Source organism: Geospiza fortis, unplaced genomic scaffold (assembly GCF_000277835.1).
Source record: "Geospiza fortis unplaced genomic scaffold, GeoFor_1.0 scaffold186, whole genome shotgun sequence".
Taxonomy (NCBI): Eukaryota; Metazoa; Chordata; class Aves; order Passeriformes; family Thraupidae; genus Geospiza; species Geospiza fortis.
The window spans coordinates 885,980-891,979 of record NW_005054331.1 but is presented as its reverse complement, the minus strand read 5'-3'; positions in this window follow the sequence as shown (position 1 = coordinate 891,979).

Genomic DNA, 6,000 nt, shown 5'->3' with positions numbered 1-6,000 from the left:
AGAGGCTCCCATAGCAGGAGGAAAGTACGCAATTTTCAGAAGCTCAGTACACCAGATTTATCTGCAAGTAGCAGAAATGCCTGTCTAGGGGAGAAGTCTACTTGAGATCACCACTCAGACAGGGGAGGGTTAGATTACATCTGCTCAGTTGTAACTGACAAAATTTATCCTCTTTTATGTGCTGAAAAACAAAGAATCAAGAGTTGAACTTTGTAGTACAACTAATGCAATACAGTCTATATTTTTCAGCAGCTCCCCATGGCTAGATTCAGATATGCAGTGGAAAACCTCAGGAGGACTGGTGAGCAGTTAAGGATTTTACTTCCTTTTAGCACCTTTGTGGCAGGAGGCTAGAAGGTGATATTTGTATTATACATGAGGAAAGTTAAAGAGATTGGCCTGGTCATTACTGATGAATCTAGCTTGAAAAGCAAGCAGGAGGAAATGCATGCAGTAGCGAGGGACAGTTTGCTTCACAGTAGAAAGGATGGATTACAATTTGTTGCTTGTTGTGTGCTTCTACAGGTGTAAAAGTCTGTTAATCACTATAAAAACAATTTCTGAAATACCAATGAAGTACAGTAGTGGTGTCATTGATATTGCAAAAGCGTCCATGTGTTTCTAAAGGTAGATGCTTAGGCATGACAGCAAATATTTCAGATCTGTGAGTCTTGAAACACAGAGGCAAGCATTGGTTCATTAAGAACATTCAGAGGACCTAAAAATCTATAGTTATATCCCAATATGGATACCATGCAAAAGTTTAAACCAAACTAAAGAGAAAGTTTTGTCTTGTGGTTCATAGCTCATGTACACAAGCCATCTTTTTTTACAGGTACCCAAATGCTGTTTTCAAGACACTCCAGCAGTCGTTTAATGCAGTTTCCTAGTATGAAATAATCTCATTTACATATAGATTAAGAATCTATTTATGGCATCTGTGATACAACAAACAAATGTGGGGGTCACAAAATCTTTATTGTATCTATTCAGTGCTGTTTGATTTCTGTTTGCATTATAGTCCCATTAATGTTACTACTTTAACATATAGCATACATCAAACATTTCTTACCAAAATGGCCTGAATTCATGAAAACCCTATCAATAGTCAAGTGTTAGCTTTAATTACTTAATCTAAATATACTTTGAGACTTAAACAAATTGGAACATCACATATTGCAATTCTACGGCCTACTGGAGAAATATCAGACATATGTTCTCAATTATAAAATCAGTCACAGTGTCACAATATTAAAACTAATATATAAACATAGTTATATGTAAACTAGGAGTGCATTTAAATTGCAGGATTTTTTTAATATAAAGCAGAAAATAAAAAGAAAGTTTCAGCTTTGAGATTGTTACATTTTCTAAAGTTTATGATCAACACTGAAAACTAAAGTTTTCAGCTGTTAGGATAATTACCTTTGTATCCTGAAGCCATTCTTTTAAGTAAAATGTTTCTGAAGAATTTGAAGAGTCCATAAGAATGATGTATATGTGGTCACATATTCCCATTGCTAGAGAATGAAAAGAAATTACTTGCAGAATTTGTTGATAATACTAATTTGATCTTAGTTGATGTTTTTTCTTTAACTTCAACAGTTTAGTACATTTTTAAAATTTTATTTTATTGTTTCAAAGCAATATAATTGCTCTTTCATATAGTTACTTTTTTATTTGATTTCTTTACCTTATTATGCCACATGTTCCATATATTCTGTGTTGGAGATTCGATTCTGCATGCTTCATTTTTTTTATTCAATTTTCTATTAAATATATTCTGTTAATGCTATTGATGTGTGAAACTCTTAACCTTTGAACTGGTTGACTTTGAGATTTAATGGTGCATACTTAATATAGAATTAACATAGGCTTTTGCATTTAATATAGAATTTCTAGGTAATTCATCATTTGGGGAATCTCTTCTTGCTTCAACTGTGTGTATGGAAATATTTGTCCTCCTTTGTCAAGTTTTTGGGTTTGTTTTTTTTAAGAGAAGTTCACTTTTGCTATGTCTCTAAATTAATAGAAGAAATTAGTATTTTGAAAGTGAACATAAGTTTCTGAAATTTAGGCGAGTTTTCTCAACAGTGAGAATGAGGCTGATTTATAGAGTCAGCCTACATGATGGGGCATGGGCAAGTATGCAGCAGTAACTAGGAGAAAGGCAAGTTTGGAAACTAAACTGATTGAAAAACTTCATCTAAGAAGGCAACAACTAAGACATTGGATCTGAAGATGCCAAAGCTATAATAAGACTGCAGTCATGTAGCTAAGGGTCATATTACAATGCATCTACCAAAGACTACTGAAATAATACTGTGCAAGGGTCTTTGAATTGTCTGAACTTCAAACAAGTGAAATGTTGTTTTATGATGGCTTATTTATTTATGTAGTAAACAGCTTACTTTCTAAGACTAAACTCTATATTTTTAAGTTTTTTTTTCTTTTTTTAATAAAATCTAGAAATGTATCATTTTCCCAAGTCTTTTTGCTTAGAAGATACCATTTGCCTATCTTTCTTCAATTTACTAGGAAATGCAACGGCTTTGTGATGTTTTTCTGCCTGCTTGGAATCAAAAGTAAAACCTCTTTCATGAATTCAATAGAGCGCTTAATTCACTCTCTACTAACATCCAGCCAAAAGAAAGCGTGGAGGATCTAACAAATGATGCCAGCTTTTCAATTCCACAAGGGAGGACCAAGCAGGTTCAAACTGAAGAAAAGTTAGGGAAAAGCATCCATCTATCCCTAACATATTTAGACAGGGAGATCTAGAGCATGAAGAATATGTAAGTTCCTTAGAAGAATGACTAGCTGTCATCATAGTGATGTGAAAAGAAGGAGAAGAGTGTTTTAGAAGATTTATGTGGCAATTTAGTTTAAACTCTGATAATCTGGATTGAGCAGACTCCATTTCCTGAGAGAAACTACAAGTGTATAGAAGAGAGAAAAACAAAAGGAAATTAAAGGGGAAACTCCCCACCCCTCCACCCCCCTGCCAAACTCTGAAAAAAAAACATGCCGAAAACACATTCCTCTTGTAAAATCACCAGCTGGACCTTCTTCATAGAAAGGGGGGTAAAGGTACTTTTTATCTTTCAAAGAACTCTGATTATGATACCTACTAGGTGATGTATTGCTCCCCACAATAGTTTTTAGCAGTAGTAATTGTAAGTCTCTGAAATCAAGGAGGTACTTCGTCTGATGCTCATGCCTATGAGGTACTTAAAAACAAAGCTGTCACAAACACAAGGCCTAATATTGCTATACACTGGTCCCCAGGAAAAATGCTGTGCTCTTGCCAATGTACACACACATACCACGTCTTTCCCATGACGTGTGCCCTATCACATTTCCTCTGGAAATATTCTTACTGCAGAAAAAGGAGAGGAATGTTTAATGATTTATGATTAAAATCAGAGGAAATCAGAAATACCAAAATGGAATCTTGATGTTTTGCAAAAAACATGTTCTTTAAGAAGGGGAAGACTGGTTTGCTATACGAAAGAGTTAAAAGAAACAGTTACACAAAATGCAGACAATGCTGAGAAGTGGATTGCTTCTTACCACCACAATGCAGCAGTTTGGACCTGGCTTGTTTAATATTTCACATGAAGAATCCTCGGAAACTGACTTGACAGACACAGCATTTTTGGAGTAAACCAACTTCAAAAGCAGAGAGTCACCACTCCAGATGGTATATACACAGAAGTGTAAAAATGCTTAACTGTGCAGTGTCTGAGCTGACAATAGAAAGATACAGTCCCTTACTCTAAGCAGCCAAATGGCTCAAATGTTTGCTAAGTTAAAATTGTAACTGTGCACTGATTTCACTGAAACATGCAGAATTGTTGAGTTTGGAAGGGACCTGTGGAGGCCACCTGGTCCCACCCTGCTGCTCAAGCAGGGCCACATGAGGTCAGTTGCTCAGGACCATGTCCACATGGTTTGTGAAGATCTCCAAGGATGAAGACTCCACAAGCGCTCTGAGCAGTGTGTGCCAGTGTAGAATCACTACACAGTAAAACAAGTGGGTTTTCAATCTGATTCCATCCATGTTAAGATGGAATCTCCTGTGTTTATGTCCATTTGCCTCCTGTGTTCTTTTAATTCTGAGTTTAGCTACATATTTTATCGTTAAATGTTATAAATGTTCTCTGGGACATTTTAAACCAGTCAAGTCTTTACAGCAATATGGGACAACTTGCTGTTCAAAAAATAATTAAAAAATGGGGCTTAGAATACCATGAAATAATGAAACATACCCAACATAGACAACATATGTTGTCTACAAAAAAACCCAAAACTAAACATCTTTCACTCAGTTCTTCATTTAAATTGTAGATGTCAAAAATGTAATGAATAAGAGAAATTTAGGAACATGCTGTATTCAGACTTGCAAAAGTTTGTTCATTTGGTTTCATATGGAAGAGCCTGTAAAGAAACTAAAATACTGATGGAAAGAGAGGCAAGGAAGATATAGATATAACTCTCTCTATATATAAAATACATATAAAAGTATGTAAAAATACACGTATTGGTCTATGCTGCTAAATACATGCCCAGTTCCAAATGTAGAATCTTTATCTAACAACCAGGGTGAAGGGGTTTTCAACAGCAGTGAGTTTCTATAATTCCTTCTATCAATTGTTCAGTTAAAAGAGATAATGAGAGAATTTTTAAACATGTTGAATCATTGGGTGGATCCAAATCTCTGTTTCTGGGAAAATGTGTTATTCAGATGGCTAATATTGCGTGTACCAGACAAAATAATTGGGAGTGGATTTTTTTATTTTTGAAGGCAATGCTTTTACACTAGGCCAAGCACCAGCAACTCTTAATTTCTGGTTTACTGGTGTTATAACTTGTATAATAAAATATCACTTACAGACTGAAATTTTCTGCTTCCCTTTTTCTTTTATTAGAAGAAACTGGGTTTTTCTTTGGCCAAATATGATCATTATATTTAGATTCCTAGTGTGAAGCAGTTGTCGATTTCTTTTCCTCAATAATAAAGTCAGTGATGTATACAGATATATATATATATATAGATAAACAGTATAGTAAAGTGTCTTGGTTTGAAAAGATAGGTGTCTGCTAAGTTAAGGCAAGAGTCTCTCTTGAATATGTAAACCCTTCCCTCTGAATTATTATAATTTTGAAATTAAGGGTCTCTCAGGCAAAGATGTGGGAGTAGGAATAGCAGTTCTTTATTAGGAAAAATCATTTTAAAAAAAGCACTAATACAAAACAACACTGACAGAGTCAGAATACAACCTGACACCCTGTGGGTCAGGGTGCTGGTAGCAGTCCAATTGAATGGTGGCTGCAGTCCTCCTGGAGTGGCAGATGTTGTTCTGTTGAAGCAGTGATCTGTAGAAGGGTGTAGTTTTCCTCTGAAGGTCCAGTGGTGGTGCAAATGGGCCTTATCTTCCTCTGGGAACCCAGTGGGAAAAGGCTGCCTGTGGTGTTCCAAATCTCAGATTATATTCAGGAAAATGCTTGTCTCCTCCCCCTGGGCAGAGCATCTCACAACTGGATGATGTAATTTTATCAGTCATGCAGCGGGACTCATGGGCCCATTAACAGGAGATATTTCCCAGAGGGAGGATGGGTTGTGGACGAGATAAAGAAAACTGCCCCACCTGGATTTTAACAGGTGGCCCATAAACAGAAGAGAACTGCCCCACCTCTAATAGATGACAGTGGTGGAAGAATACATACCCCCGGCCACATCTTACATTTGCAACCTAAGACATAAAGTTAGCAGTTTTTTACATGTAAGATGGAAAAAATGTCATTTCTTTATTACTATGTAAATATGAGGGGGTTTTACAAATCACTTAACATTTGATAAAAATGGAGTCAGGCCAGAAAGTAAAAAAGAAAGAAAGATGTCCAAACTGTTTGTTCAGTAAATTGAAATTGAAGATTGAAAATGGGAAACTTTGATTTTAATCTATGTCAAAGGGTATATTTTAGCTTTTTTTTTTA